Below are 16,249 nucleotides of genomic sequence, written 5' to 3'. Positions count from 1 at the left end.
CACGCAGAGCGAGGCTGGGCGCTCCGGTCCTCCACTGACGAGCGCCGACTTGGCACACCCGGGAAGTCAATCACTTTGCTCGTCTGCCCGTGCTCTCCGATAGCAGTGATGTCAATGAAGGTAACCTGGTGCTTTCAGCAACGCTGTACGGAGAGAAAAAGAAGAAAAAAAAATCACATGGGGCAGGGCTTTATTTTTGGCATTAAGAGGAATGGGAGCAGGGAGAGGAACAGGAATGTCACTTTAGTCGCTGTCTCGATATCATGCACGAGACACAGAAGCCTACAACCGCCACCCTCCCAGGAGGGCAACGCAGCCGTGCTCAGTGCGGATGTAATTAATGAGATACCCGACCTCACATTAATTATGAGGCTTCAGAGCGGGGAGGGAAGAGCATGTTTCCGTTTCAGAGAAAAATCTACAAACTAGGAAATTTTCCCCCCCAAACCCAGCACACCTCGCTGTACTCCCCCAAACCACATTCCCTCTGGAACAAAAACTCCTCCTTTTTCATTTTCATTTACTAAAGTTTTTGCAAAATGAAACCTGGAGAGGCACTGAAGGAGGATGTGGCAACAGGACCCAAAGATGGCATTCTGCCTACTCATCTCCAGAAGATGCACCAAAAAGGGACCTCTCCAAACCCTTCTCCTTTCAGCAAAACTGACCATTTTTATGAAAAAACAAATTGATGTCAAATTCAGAACCTAAGCGCTTATTTATCCCCACTTTCTGGGGTTGCTTTCCCCCTCCACCCACCGCCCCTACTCACTGCATGGGGACAGAGACTGGACGGCAAAGCCCGAGCTGATGCCGACCAGCATCGCCCACGGTGCGGGGACGGATCCATCCATCCCATCATCTCTTCTGGGGGAAAACCTGTGCTTTCACATGGGGCAAACACCACAGGCAGAGCAGCGTCCCCCAGCCAAGGGCAGGGCAGGGTCCATCCTCCTGCGCAGCCCCTCACCCCTGCCCGGCCCATGGGCTGCCGGGGGACGCTGCGATTGCCCCGTCAGTCACTGTCACACCCAGACCCATCTCGGGATGGTCCCCAAGAGCAGAGGGTGCAGCTCGTGGGCCCACAGACAGCATCACCCACGAGATATTGCTTGCAAAGGGAGAAGCTCAGGTCGAGCCTCCCTTTACAGTCATTATTGTGGAAATAAAAGAGAAAAGGCAATCCATCCACGAAGGGCTTGGCTTTGCTGCAGCACTAAGGAGAGCGCAAGGCACAGAGGAGGACATGAATCACCCCTTCATTAGGGCCCCCCGCCAACGGGGGAAGTTTTTGTGAGTTCAACTATTTCCCATCCACAGGTTTTCCCCCCCATCCACCTCCTCTGTGGAATGCTGAAGCAGAGCCAGCACGGGGTACCAGCTGGGATCCCCCCACAGCAGCAGCCTCCCGCCTGCATCGCTCGCAGCACCTGCATTTGAATTGCTTCCTCCTGCCTGCAGCAGAACAAAAAAAAACAAAAACAAAAAAAAAACCCCAAACAAACCTAAAAAAAACCCCCAAAAACCCAAAACATAAAACCCCCAAGCCCCTCTGCAAAGCCTGGCCCATGGGCACTGGGGCTGCACCCAGCCTGTGGTCCATTCATCCTCCCAAACCTGCTGCCCCGGGAAGATGCTGCCCCCAGACTCCTCGCCGACTGGAAGGGACCACTCAGCCGCCCACATCCCGCTGGGTCCCAGCACCAAAGCCAGCATCCCAGAGCTGCCAGTGGACCCCAGCAGGACCAAAGCTCAGCCCAAACCTGGCAAATACACCTTTGCAGGGCACAAAGCAACTCCAGCTCCCAGGAAAACTCCCACGGGAGCACTAGGGAGGTTGTCCCAAGGAAAGGATGGAAAACAGGAGCTTGCAAAACCACCCCACTGAAATCACAAACTGAGCCACGAAAAAATGCGCAACGTTCCCAGAAAGGGGGAAAAAATATAATTCCCATCCTCCACTTTCTGCTCTGCAATATTGCAGGGGTTTCTCCATCAGTCTCTGAAGAGTCAGCAGAGATTTGAGAATCACCTTTGCTTCACTGATAGCTTCCAAAAAATATGGGGGGGGGGAGGGAAGTGAAGCACATGGGGTAATTAGTGCTCCGCTGGTTTCATACAGCGACTATTCCTGTGCCAAACCAGAAGGCTCTGATTGACAAGGTCAGTTAAATAAGCAAATTGTTCATTTACATCCCCACTGCCACCTCCACAATCTGCACTGCAGCAGCAAACTCCTGCCGGGGATTTAGGGTCCCACCGCAGCCGGGAGCGGGGGCTCTCACAGGGCTGCAGGCAGATTTAATGGGGTGCCCTGGAAGGGCAGCACCATGCCGCCGGCACCCATTTTTGGGGAGGTGCAGGTGGATAAGGGACTTGCCCAAGGTCACACAGAGCAGGAGTGGCCACCCTGGCCCTGCAAAGAATAGGGGAAAATCCCTGTTTTTTCCTAGTGAAGAGGGTAATCACCAGCACTTCAGCCGGCGGGGAGGAAAACTCCTTCCCCCAACTAGAACTTTCTGCTAGTAACAGAGAGGCCACGGGTGTCTCGCTTTGTTGTGGATGGAGAAGAGCCCGGGGACAGCTCCTGGAGGAATACACAAGCCTTTCCCTCCGCCTATAAATAATAGATTTTGAAGATCTACTTTGCATTACTTCCAGCAACTACTCTTGCTTGTCCTAACGCTTGGTTCTGCATTTTTAGCGCACAGTAAAGAACAAAATAACAGCTTACGGTGGCTTTTTGCCCCCACCAAATCCTTACTCGCAAGAAGCAAAAGGATGTGGCAATCCAAGTCGTGATCGATGGGCTGCAGCAGCATTTAGTTAATGAAATGGAAATATCCCACCCTAGGAGGATGCCAAGACCTTCCAGGGTTTGGCTATCCCCAAAGGGTCCCAGGACCTGCTCTCCCGGTCCCTCTTGTCCCCGTGTGGTGCTGGCTGCTCGAGGTTCCCCAATTGCAAGCGGAGGTCGGGAGGAGCGAGGCAGCAGCTCCCGCCGGCGTGAACACGGCGCGTCCCAGGCAGAGCCAGGAATAGAAGCAAGGTCTTAATTTCTGGCCTTAAGGAAGAGCCACATGACTCTAATCACACCGCTCCATTACTTCTGTATGACAGAGCCCATGAATTTGATCATGCCTTAATAAAAAGGGATTGAACGTCTTCCATGAATCACTCTGCCTCTCCCCGAGCCACCGGCACTGTCATCCCGCACACAGACGCCGCTCGCTCTGAGCCAAGAGGCGCCGATTCACGGGCCCATCGCCAGCACCCAAAACCTGGCGGCTGCAGCGCCAGCAGCCGGTAGGTCCCCCTCGCCCTCCAGCAGCCCTGGGGAGGCAGGGAAAGGCAGTGGGAGCCCCACGGCGGGAGCCCATCCTGCTCCGTGGGCACCAGGAGGGACACGGGGCAGCAGGTGCCCCCAGCAGGACCTGAAGCCACCAGAGGCACCCACACCGCCACCACCGACTGGGCATCTGCAACGAGAGACCATTCCAGGGCTGCCCAAACACACTGGTTTAGCCGTCTGGAAATAACATACCGAGGTAGAAAACAGGAAATTCAGTATTTTAAAGACTCCCAGTGCAATAATCAGGTTTTTACAGTGAGCTCAACGTTTCACACTTGGCGGTGCCTGCAGAGATCATCTCCACCAGCAAAGATACTGACACCGGCAACCTATTTCTCCAGCCTTCTCAGCTCTGCAATGCAGCTTTCTTAAATATTGAATAAGTCTGCTGCTCTACACCACCTGCCAGTGCCAATGATGAGGTAATTTTTGCATTGACAAAGCCTAATGCAATTAATCTGGTTTGAAAGAGCAGGTTTTAGAGCCTGTCCATTCACTCGGCGAAACACACTTGCAGACAGAGCATCGGTGGCAGCTTCTTATTCACCGCCAGCAGCCAGACCCCAAACAAATAACCCAAACTGCTACTCGGATGCCAAGTGAGAGATTATTTCTGCGTGTCATCACCAAACAGGAGGTTTTGAACTTGAATGGATCCAAACACCAGGCTGATGGGGTTCTCGCGCCAGCTCCAAGGCCAGCCTGGGCACAGGAGCCGATTTACGCTCCCCAGCTGGATGGTGGAACTGGGGATGGGGAGGGAAAAATAGGGTATGAGCATGCGATTGCCTGATGGGGCTCCCCAGCCCCATGCCCAGGGAGAACGGGTGTGTATTTTGGGGCGATAAGGACCCAGTGGGAACCCCTCCAGTGAGCTGTGAGAAGAGCAAATGGAGAAGCCGGGACGTGCTGGCAGCCCCGGGATGGGAACCGTGCCTCCGTACTTCTCAGCAGGCACACGCATTCCCACACACCATTTTTAGCTGGAGCTCTCTCCCAGCTAGCGGTGACATTCACAGCCATCTCACGAGTCCATCAGGGCCAGATCCTGCCCTCCTCCATGCCCCAGGACCAGCGCCTGGCACCCAGGAGAGCTGTGCAAGCCACAGGGGACCCCGGGTCCCGACTGGAGCCCTGGTGCAGACACTGCGCTCCCTGTGTCTGGCTCTGCCCCGAGCATCTCACAACACCCAGGCTCTTCCTTTCCCAGGAAAAGGAGTTTGCCCAGCACAGGAGCCACACGCACCCCACAGCATCCCCTATGGCGTGCGTACGTGCGTGGCTATAGGGGCCACAGAGTCCCTGACTGAGCAGGCAGCAGTGTGCTCTCTCCCCTCCAGGGTCAGACAGGGTTTGGTACTAATGAATTTACCTGCAAAGGGGGGAAAAAAAAAAAGATGTGTAAATAGCCCCAAAACAACTGCTGAAGCAGCTGTGTAATGCTGCACAATAATCAGCAGACCAGATGGAGGGGCCGGAGGGCAGCCCAGCCCCATAGGGTCCCATGCACCAAAAATCCCTCAAATCCTGACTTCCCCGGGCACCCAGCACCCCCGCTTTGTCTCATCTCTGATGTAAATCGTTTTAGAAAGTTCAGGCAAAATTGGGCAAGCTGCTTTATGGATGGCACTTCAGGAAACAGCCCACGTTCGAGACTTTCCTTTAAAAAAAGAAAGAAAAAAGGCAGATCTCAGCTGGCAGAAACACATGGAAGTGACAAACTGAAGCTGCTTGGCCTGAAGCCGCCCGCGGACACCCGGACAGGTCTGGCACTGGGGAACGGGACAGCAGGACAGTCACCCTGTGACTCCAGGAGAACCACCGAGTGACCCACAGCCGTGGCAGCATGCGCTGCCCATGCTCCCGCGGGGACCTGCGCACCCCAACCGCCCGGCAACGCTGCTCCGATGCGAGACGGCGCGAGGTGGGACCAGACCACGGGATGCAGAGCCCTCCGACCACATTGCGGCAAAGTGAGGGCTGGGGGTCCTGGAAATTCAGCTTTCAGGAAAGACCCAGAACTGGTGAGTCCTAAACCCAGGTCATTTCATCCTTTGTCCCCATGCCAGACCCTTACAGGAAACCAAGGCCCTGCAACTCCCCAGGCCAGCTTGGCACCAGTTGGTTAATTAAGGCTAAATGTGGCCCCACAGGTAACGATGGTGATGGCCACAGTCCACAGGTGACAGCAATCCACAGATCAGAGGCGTACAAGAAATGCAAAGCAATGAAAGTCCTGGCCATCCTCTGGTGCCCCAGTCCCATGGCTGACCCCGCGAGCTCACAGCCTCCCCACAGCACCCATCCACCCAGCCCCAGCCCCATGGCACGCCGGGACGGGACCACCACGACCCAGCACACCGCTCGACAGCATGGGGCATTCACCCATGGGGCACGCAGGAGCCCACGGGGCTGCTCCTGCCTCCGCTACCCTCCAGCTAAATCCACACCACAGCCCAGCCCAGAGCAACAGGGCTAGGAGCCCTCCCAAATGCCAATGCCTTTAATTTGGCCAACACCTCTGCTGCCTTTAAACTCACAAAAGGTGCTGAGATGCCTTTTTTTCTTCCCCTTTAATTCCCAGCTCCCTGTCATCCTCCAGACAAAGATCCGTCCCAAGGCAGCTGAGCAGCAGCGCACAGTCAATTTTATTTAAGCAGCACATTGACATTTCCTCAGCAGTTCCTTCACAAACCAAACACTGTTATGATGCTGTCACAAGGATTTACTCTTGTTGATTAATTGCAGGAAAGACAATGGTGAAAAAAAAAAAAAAAAAAGAGAAAAATTACTTCTGGGTTTCTACGACTTACCCGTGGCCGCTGGAGCTGGGGGTCCCCGGCCAGGTGATGCCCGAGCACACCCCAAGCCTACCTGATGCTATTAAATGCAGTGGCAGCGTTGCCATCGCTCCTCTCACCGCGGCAGAGCTGCTCCAAAGGCTGCTTAGCAACAGATCGCTGCACCGATCCGGCACGCCGCCCTCGATTTGGGCACTGCCAGGGACAGGGCATGCGGCTGAAGCCACCAGGATGAACTGGCCGCATCAGGGGTGCCGGTGCAGGGACCCCCATACAACGACGGCAGCAGCAGCTGAAGGAAGTTCAGCGATGTGAGAAGGCTGGGAAGCACCCGTGAGTCCGGCGATGCAAAGCGTGCTCGGAAGTGGCAGGTCCTGCTCGCTGCCGGGGGCTGTTTCCCGAAGGCAGTGACAGTCCCCACAAGATGCTCCAGCGGTGGTTGAGGACCACAGCATCGCGCTGCGCCACAGCAGCGATAGCCAGGGGTGGGTGCATGCCCCATCCCCGGACCACGTCCCTGGGCGAAGGATGCTCACAGCTGCAAACCTGCCTGCCTCGGGGGCAGCAGGGATGCTCAGCGAGGGCCAGAAGAGCCATGCGGAGCCAGGCACCCCACAACACGCCTCTGCAGAAGGGGTCCCCCCGGCACCACAGCCCGACCCTCCCCAAGAGCCACGGGAAGCCCAGCCACCAGCAGAGACAAGCACGTGGCCACCCGGCTCGGCATCCACACCACCCTGGGAGATGCCGGGCTCCCAACTTCCCCAGTCACTAAATCCAGCTCCTTTCTCTCCCCACACACCCTCGTTAAGCATCTGGTTTCACACAGCTGGGCCTGCCCCCCATCACCGATGCACTGGGCCCAAAGGGGAGAGTCCATACCCACCTCCCAGGGCTGGAGGAGAGCAATGCTGCTCAGACCCACGCAGGTACCAACAGGGACGGAGCCATGGCTTCTTCCAACACATGAACGTTATAAACCATCATGCTCGTTAGCCCCAGCCACTCCCCAGTCTCCAGCTTCAAGGAGAATGGAGGAATTAATCAGGCTGGCCCTGGGGGCACTGCCTTGGGGAGCAGAGCTCTCCTCCCCACCCAGACCTTGAGTGCTCGGCTGGGACCACCTGGAGCAAATCATCACCTATTGTCACTAATTGGCAATGACTGCAGTGACACCGTCACCTGTCTGTGGGTAGGAGGAGGGCACCAGGCCAGGGCCATCAGCAGAACTGGCGAGCAGGCAGGGGGTCTCCACTGCCAGCACAGCCCCCAGGACCTGCAGCAGGCACAGAAGACCATCTCGTTTTCAGGTCCCAGAAAAAGTCCCTCAAAACTTAAGCACAAAAAGAGACTCCGGAGCTGTGAGTCCCCTCACCCTTCCTCAGCAGTTTTCCTCCCCTTGCCAGGGGAGGTATTTCCAATACCGGGGAACATTTAACACCAGCATGCACGTACCCACGCGGCCACAGATGCGCAGCAGAGTCCTGCAATGGGCTCCTAGGTTTCACCCTCGCTGCAAAGGGTGCTTCCATAAATAAAACGTGCCTTTTCCACATTCAGCGTGCTTCTCGGCTCTCCTTGGGAGCTGGGGCAGCGTAAAAGCAAGACTGTGAAGGAGGAGAAAGTAAAAGAGCAGGCTGGAGCCAGTGCCAAGCAGGGGACGGTATTTGCACCCAGGTGGGTTGCTCCTCAGGGGGTTGGTGGGCCTGATGCAGGGGGGCTTTGCTGGAAGCCCATCCCACAGACCACACACACAGGTGATGGCAAAGAGCTCCCACCGCATGGCACGGAGCCGGCGCAGCGCTGCCGGAGGCGGCTGGCGCTCGCCCGGCTGCGGGGCTGCTGCGGACAAGCATCGCCCACCCAGCACTACTCTCCTGGGGGATGCCCAGCAAAGTGCCCACGGGATGCCACAGCAACCCCCAATTCAGCACGTGGGGCTCAGCCCCACCTACCCCAGGCTGATCCCCACGGAAGGGCTGAACACAGATCTCCTTAGTCAGCCCCTACAGCAAAACCGAGCAGCTCGCTAAATCCCTACCAGATGAATGATGCATCATCAAATAAAGCCCAGTATCACAACATTAACAATATTTATTTTCAGGCTAAGCTGCAGCCTGGGCTTTTGATACCAGTAATTAAAGCAAATGGTTCATCTGTTATAATCTTTGCATCCCTGGAGCCAACTGTCCGTGTTTTGAAGCCCTGTATTATCTTTCTTTTATTGCAGCCTCCCAAGAAGGGGGGGATCGGGCTGATCCACACGCACTTTTTAGATCCCAGGAACAGTACAGCATGGACCGAGCCGAAAGCAGAGCCATGTTCAGGGCAGCCACCTTACTCGGAGCTTTTTAGCGGTGAAATGAAGAAATGTTAATTGCTCAAAGCTAAATTGCTGCTCCAGTTTTTACCTGAAACCAGAATTAATAGAAAGACACCAGCGAGAAAGATAATCCGGTCCCCTCTGAACCAATCTGTCCCTAGGAACAGCAGCATTAGCAGCCTCAGCCTATTTTCCGTGGTGCTGTTTTGCCCCCAGAAGGTCTCAGGCTACGACTCCAAATAGCTTTTAATGCCGTTTGCAACACTTTTGCCTGTCCTGGGAAAGGAGCAGAGAAGGCACCTGCCAAAGCCCTTGAGCCAGCCCTGAGCTGGGCAGCGATGCCCTTTCAGAGCCCTAACAGGGAGCAAAAAACCCAAAGCACCGTCGCAGCACGCTCCCTGCTCCGGGGACAGGATGGGCTCTGCATCCCACGGCTGCCAGGCGCCCGGGGCTGGGGCTCAGCGCCCGCTGCCATCGCAGCTCTGGCTGCTCACGCTCCGGGAAAAGGGTCAAGGGACAATTTCAGGGGCTTAGAAACCCCCAAATGCCCAACGTGCTCCAAAGTTGCCCGCACACGGCGAAGTCCAAAAGAAACGAGCAGAGCAAGCCTCCACCTGCGGCAAGGCGCCGAAGGGGCGATGCCAGCCCCGCACACGGACCGGGTGCCAGCTCCGGCCGCTGCCCCCGGCCTCCCACGGCAGCCGCGGCCGGGGGAAGGTCACCCACCGCCCGCACAGCTCCGGGACGCTGCAACTTTCCCCGGCCGGCTGCTCCCCGCGGGCAGGCGAGCAGGGTTGCGAGGCGATTTTGCCTTTGGCCGAGCATCCCCGGATCTGCAGCCCCGACCCCTGCCCTTCCGCAGCGGGGACCCCCCCCCAGCGCCATCCCCGCTCCCCCCTGCCCGCCCCGGGGCTCCAGAGGAGCGGCGAGACCCCCCCCTCCCTCCGGCTGCCGCTGTCCCCGCACCCACCCCCGGCTCCAGCGCCGCGGGGAGCCCCGACACCCCCTTACCTGGGCCGGGGTCCCGCCGGGCCGGGGGCCGCAGCCCTCTCCCCCCGCGCTGGGCTGGGCTCGGCTCGGCTGGGCTGGGCTCGGCTGGGCTGGGCTGGGCTCGGCGCAGCGCGGCTCCGCCGGCAGCACTGCGGAGCGGCGCGGGGGCGGTGCGGGGAGGGGACACGGCCGGGACCGGCCCCGCTCCGCTGCCCGCCCCGGGGAGCCGCCCCCGCCCCGGGGCGCAGCCCCTTTGCGAGGCGGGGCGGGGGGTTAGAGGCAGCGGCACCCCTCTCTGCCCACCCTCTCCCCTATCCCATCCCCTCACCAGCCCTCCCCATCCTTGGCGGACACAGCAGATTTTTGCACACACGCCCCCCGGGAGAGACCGGGCTTTGGGCAGCTCCCCCAGCCCTGCCCGCAGCCCCCCCAGCTGCCTGCGCCAGCATCTCCCCACTCGTGCGTGGGGGCCCGAAGTGGGGCAGGCGCCTTCCCCACGCACCGCCTGCCGCATCGGCCACAAACTGTGGGAGCTGCCTGCCTGGCCGGGCTCCCCATCACTGGGGTTTCAGCTCCTGCACTCGAGTTTAAGCAGCACAGGGTTCCCACAACCTGGTAGCCATTGCCCAGATTAATCCTGAAGACCAACCTGAGCCCCACGCACAAGTGGGCAATGCTGCTTCTGGCCAAACTCTACGGTGACTTTAGCACGGCTCGAACCTTCGGGAGAGTGCTGATCCTGCCTGCAGGGACAGTTACTGCAGGGAACAAGGAAAGTGGGTGATTTAGAGCACAGAGGGAACCCCATTCCCGAGCTGAGGCACTCATGGCTTTATAAACCAAAAGGGGCAGCAGCCTGAGCCCACTGCCTGGCCGCAGAGCTCTGACCTCCCTCCCCCGGCGACAGGGACCGTGCAGAGCGTGGGGGACTCAGCTCACAGCCAGGAGCGATCTAGAGCTGGGCTGGGCTGGAGCCCAGCTCACAAATGTGCTTTCGTGCCAAGTTCATCACTCTAGCAGCCCCGTCTTATCCACTCTTGATATTCCAGCAGGGAACCATAACACCCTCAGGCTTTCATGACTTTCCAGAAGATCTCCTGCCAGTTGCTCCTGCATCATCTCTCGCCAGGTTAAGCGAGGTGGACAGATCATCTGCTGGCAGGAGGGGATGGAAAGCAGTGCTGGCCTCAAACCTCGGCACGAGCAGCCGAGGAGGGAAAGTTAATGAAGAAGTTTGATAAAAGGATGCTGTGAGATGAAGCCGAGGGGGGGAGACGTGGCTCTGGGCTGCCTCTGCGAGCAGGAGGAGACCAACAGGCTTTGAGCAACGCTCAGCCACGGCCAAGGATGTGATGCCTGAGTCGGAAAGTTTCTCATTCCTGTACCTGGATTTCACCACTTCTATATAAAAGATTTTTAACTAGTTGCAAGCAAGTCTTTCAAGAAAATCCTACTTTTTTTGGATTGAAAAAGAAATCCCTGAAGAGACAGAAATCCTTGAAGGATGGAACATGTTCCTGCCTTCAGCAAGGAAAGTATTCCACCACTCAAGGTTGAATCTTGACTGGCATTCATCTAGATGCTTGATGTTCATCTTCTCTTCCAGGCTCAACTATGTATTTTTATTCAGTGAAAGAATGCCTCGCTTATGCAAAGTGGTTGGAGAGACGAGCACAGTACTTTCAAGTTGATATGTCTTGACACTTTCCTTGGAGATTCACAAAAAGCAGCAGCATGTGCAGGAATTGGAAAATCAGATCTAAAACCCGCTTTCTAGAAAGGAAAAAAGCAACACCCGCAATTCTGTCTTCTGAATACCTGGCACTTTCACTCCCCTTTTTTAGCCCATCTTCTAAAAATAAAAGAGCCGGTTTGACTTTTGTTGAATTATAAATACATTTTTGCAGTCTGGCATCTCCTGCAGCAGATCAAAGCATGGGAGTTTTATTTATTTATTTCCTCTCAGGTTTATTTTTATGTCTGCAAGCCCTCTAATTCTCAAGGATTTGTTATATTTCCCCTTGTGATCCCACTCAGCACGCAGCAAAATGCTCCGTTCAACCCCAGAGCCATCCTGCCCGGAGGCTGAGATGGAGTCCGTCTGCGGCGCTCGGCTGCGGCACCGCGCACCGGCAGCTCCTGTCCGCACGCTCAAGTTCATGCGTGGCGGCAAACCTCCCGGCGGTTGTTAGAGCAGAGCGGCGTTTCCCTGCTCGACGTTGGACAAGCTCAGGCTGGATGCACCCGGGGCATCGCTGCACAGAGCGAGCACCCTGCGGTACCTACGGTCTTGGGTTTATTACCATCGGCAGCCCCGCTGATTTCAATGGGAATAATCAAGGAATAAAACCCGGGTTATGGCTACAGACAGCCCCAGGCATCAAATCAGCACCAGATCCGGAGGCAGCAGGGCCAGGCTCTGCTTCACCTCTAGCCATCTCCCGCCCTCAGCTGCAGCCGGTGCTGGGGATGGAGCCGGGGATGGAGCCGGGGACGGAGCGCTTTCCCCCAGGACAGCATGGCCACAGCAGCACAGCCTGATGGCAGGGTGCTGAAAACCCGGCCGCAATGGCAAATTAAATCATGAAAAGCATGGCACGTGCCATAGTGCTGACTCAGCTCTTGCCATCCTTGCATCCTGCTCGGATGCTCCAGGAGAAAACCTCTCCCCTTGTTTTACAGCCCAATTAGTCGCATCTAATTGAAGTGCTGGACAGGAGACAGGGAGCAGTCAGCCAGCGCCAGGCCGGGGTTATCTCTCCAAAGTCTGCAGAGTTGGGCAGTCCCATGGCAAAAGGAATATGAGCTTTATAAAACATTTTTCTTCAGTGTTCTTAATTAGGATTAAAAGCGTTCCAGTGGAAATCTATAAACTCTCAGAGCTCAAGCACATGAAAGCTCAGGGCTGAATAACAGCTGCTGTCACTGACTCCAATACCGGGAAAAATAAACCAGGAGCACATCAAGCCCTCCTCTCACAGTCGCAGTTCCAAGCATGGTTGCATGAGCTAAATTAAACTGACTGATGGCAGCTCGGGTGCCCAAGAGAGCATTTTTCGCTTCTGTAAGTCACTAAAAGCCAAGCTGCTCCTCCCCAAGCCCGCCTGGCCACAGATCCCAATGGATGCCCCCAGGAGCTCCCCGGGACGTGAGAGCAAGAAACACATGCCGGCTGCATCGTAACTCACCGCCGACCACCTTAGCACACCCTCTCCTCTGCACTAAACCCAAGTGCTTTAGTGCTGACTTAGTTATTTGACATTCAAGAGAGATGGGAAAGGACTCACCTCCCGACACTCAAAATCCATAACCAGGTGCCCAGCGCAGCCAGCGCGGCTCTTCTCCATTAAATTGTGCTTTGGAGGAAGAGGTGGGGGAGAAAAGAGGGAGAGGAGGATGGAGAAGGGGGTGACGGGCACTGGCCCGAGTTCTCTGAGCGGCAGGGTGGACCCTGGCAGCTGAAACCACGGAGGTTGTGCCCGGCGCTTTGGGGACCAGAGAATTTGCACCTACTTCTTCAAGAGGACAAAACGCCAAGCCAAGATTTAGGCCAGAGTGGGAGAAAATCATCCCTCTGACTCTCCCCCAGGACCTGTGCGGGATGCAGCCGGATCCACGCAATTTAATTAACACCTCATCCCCCTCTAGCCCAACCTCCTGCTGACTCAGAAAATAACGAGCAAGGCACAAGTCAGAGGAGACATCCTCCATTAATTCCCTCTATTAAATTGCCATAATAATAATAAAAAGAAATTAAAAAGGAAACCAAATTTTCCCCCTTGTCACTTGATTTGGGTGCTGGGGTGTCACACGGACACTCAGCTCCTCCGAGAGCTGGTAACAGCGGATTTTCTCTTCTGCAGAAGCAGTGGCTGGAGAAACAGAGGAGGAAAAGCACCTTGTGAGGGGGCCAGGACATTTTTAACCATCTCCTGTGCCTCTCCGCAGCGTGTCAGCCCTCACCAGCCCCATCCCGGTACTGTCCCTGCCGGAGATGCAGGAAAGCATCTGCAGCGAGAGGACTTCAGCATCCCCCCCAACTCCCACCCATCCCAGGTGCTGGCAACCCCAGGGGAAAATCCCCCTCCCCAGCCTACTTACCCCCTCACCCCGGGGCCACCAAGTCCCGAGGAAACCCATGGGGACCCCGAATCCCTCGCCGGCACCCCCAGCTCCCCTCCCCGCAGCCCCTGCTGTGGCATGGGCAGGACCCGGACCCCCAGCCCAGCCAGGGGTCTCAGCCCATGGTCCCAGCAGCGCTGCACAGCCCCAAGCTCAGCAGGCCCAGCTCAATCATGTAGGCAGCTCATTACACTCTTTTAATAAGATATGTGCTAGTTTTACATTCATTTTTCATTTCTGATAACGTTCTGTCCTATATAACTGCACTATTATCCTTGGCGAGGTGAGGGGAAGAATATATTTCCTAAAAGACTGCCTGCATTAATTTTTCAGTAAGTGCCATAAAAGATTTAATCTCCAGCTCCTCTTTTGTTAATGGGATTAGTATAACTTATTTACTGATTTAATTAATTGGCATGTCTTCCACTCAGCTGAACACAGCATTTCAGAAACTTACTGGTTTCGGCTGAGAATAACTGGGCTTCATTTCATTTTAGAGATTGCAAAAAGCACGTACCTGTAAGCTTTAAATCATTGAAATTATTTCTGATAGGGTGCATTAAAAAGAGGGGAGGAAGGAGCTTTATCTCCCCTTCAACCCATGAACACGGAGAATTGGCTGTACTACAGCATTGCCAATATATATTTGACAACAAGAGTTGTCGCTTCTGGTAACACCCTCCAGCGCCGGGACGGACCTGCTCCATCCCGCGGCCGTCGGAGGGACCTGCCTGCATCCCACCCGCTGCATCCCTGCGCACCCGGCTACGCCTCATCCTCACCAAACGAGGTGTTCTATTCATTTATCCATCTCCCATCCCCTCTGAAGCCCAGGGCAATGGTGCTCGGGGGCATGGGGTGCCCACGGAAGGGTCCTGAGCCACAGCCCCGGAGCTACAGGACCGGCACCCCCCAACATCTCTTCCATCGCTTTATATAGGTCACCCTGTGCTCGGCGGCACGGCAGCCACGCTTGCAGCGGGGGAGGTTGGACTTCACACTCTTGCTCTCCGAGCTGCTTTTCTAGGTCACCAACCCACAGCGGTGTATTAAAATAGAGTCTCTCCACTTCCCATTTCCCACGGCCGTAGGCTGAGATGCCTGGGCTGTCGCAGCCGCCAGCCAAAGGGGAAGGGGTGCGAGAGGGTGGCTGCAAACCCGGGGTCTGTGCACGCCCCGTACTCGCTCCTCCGGGCACCTGCAGAAATGCACGGGGTGGGCTGGGGGAGGCAACGCTGCACCCCCAAAATAAGCAACTCCAACGGCAGTGGGGTGGGTGCAGCAAGATGTGCCCATGCATGGGGACATCACCAAGGCGGGTCGGGGAGCCCAAACAGGGACCAACAGGGACCAACAGGGACCCGGTGCCCAGCCCATCCCCGTGGCACTGGGTCTCACCTCCATGCCCCAGTCGGTGACCAAGGATAACCGCCCCGTGCCAGACTTTGTATAAGGAGATAATGGATACCAGCCCCCAGCTCAGCCTGGGGGGTGCAGCCTCCAGCAAGGATTTTTGTTCGATTTGCAATAATTAACTCACAGCAAATAGCAATGTCCAGGCAGGCGGCCACATTCCCAACCAGGCACAGAAACCTGGAAACACTCTCCTGTGGAGAGGTGGGCTGCTCCGCTTTGAAGCAGAGAAGCATCACACCGCTCTTATCTCATTCCCCAGCAGCTTCCAAATGGAAATTTTATACCAGGAAAGAAAAGCCGAGCCCAGCAGCATGCAGGTGTCCGCTCGCTCCCCAGCCCAACTCCAAGAATATCTTCCCGTTCTGCCAAAAAACACAGGCAGAGTTCAGCTGGCAGCTCCCCCATCCCTCCCCAGCCAGGGAATCGCACACAGACCCGCAGCTGGGAAGCAGAAAGGCTGCTCAGGTGGCGGGGACGGCAGCGCCGGTTCACCGTGGCACTTCTCACCAAGACACCGGAGACGCCACGGCTGTCCCCAAGCCGGGCCGACGGCATAAATAATTACTTGGCCTTTTCAAGTGGTGGTGACCATGACCGCTGGTTGTTTCCCCTTCAAGGACTCCCTGGCAGGGCACCCTCCTGGGATCATTTGTTATTATTTCTCTTCCCTTTGATTTTTTAGAATGCTCCTTTTCCTGCGCTGGGGGCTGAGGTCCCTTCCCAGCGCGGGCCCTGGGGACGTGGCTGTGCAGGGCTGTAGGACAGCAGGTTTGGTGGGGACCTGTCTCTATGCCGTATGTGCCTACGAATCCACATCAAAAGTCTTGACAAGTCTGAACGCCCCAAAATCTCTATTCTTCACATGGTGACTAAGAGGTTAAATCAGCATGCGTTATATCCACACGGGGACCGAGCGGGAGGGGACTTTTTCCAGCAAGTGCAGCTTGTTTAACAAGCTTAGAAATCAATACTGTCGTCAAGCCCTACCCAAATGACAGCGTGAGCGAGACACCGCTGCAAAGGGATTTTGCTGTCAAGTCTTCGCAGCACGGAGCAATTTGCCAGGACCAATCCCAGCTTGGATGGGGAGCCCTGGGGTAGGCAGAGGGTCCAGGGGCTGCGATTTGTGTCCCCGGGGAGCACCAGCTCAGCATCCCCTTGCACCCACGGGACGTGCTCAGCCCAAAGCCACCAGCAACCATCTTATACAAAGGGCTGGTTTCCAGCTTGTTTTATTTCCCAGCA

Source organism: Platalea leucorodia (genome assembly GCF_965183815.1).
Source record: "Platalea leucorodia genome assembly, chromosome: 12".
Taxonomy (NCBI): Eukaryota; Metazoa; Chordata; class Aves; order Pelecaniformes; family Threskiornithidae; genus Platalea; species Platalea leucorodia.
Note: the sequence above shows the minus strand (reverse complement) of the source record.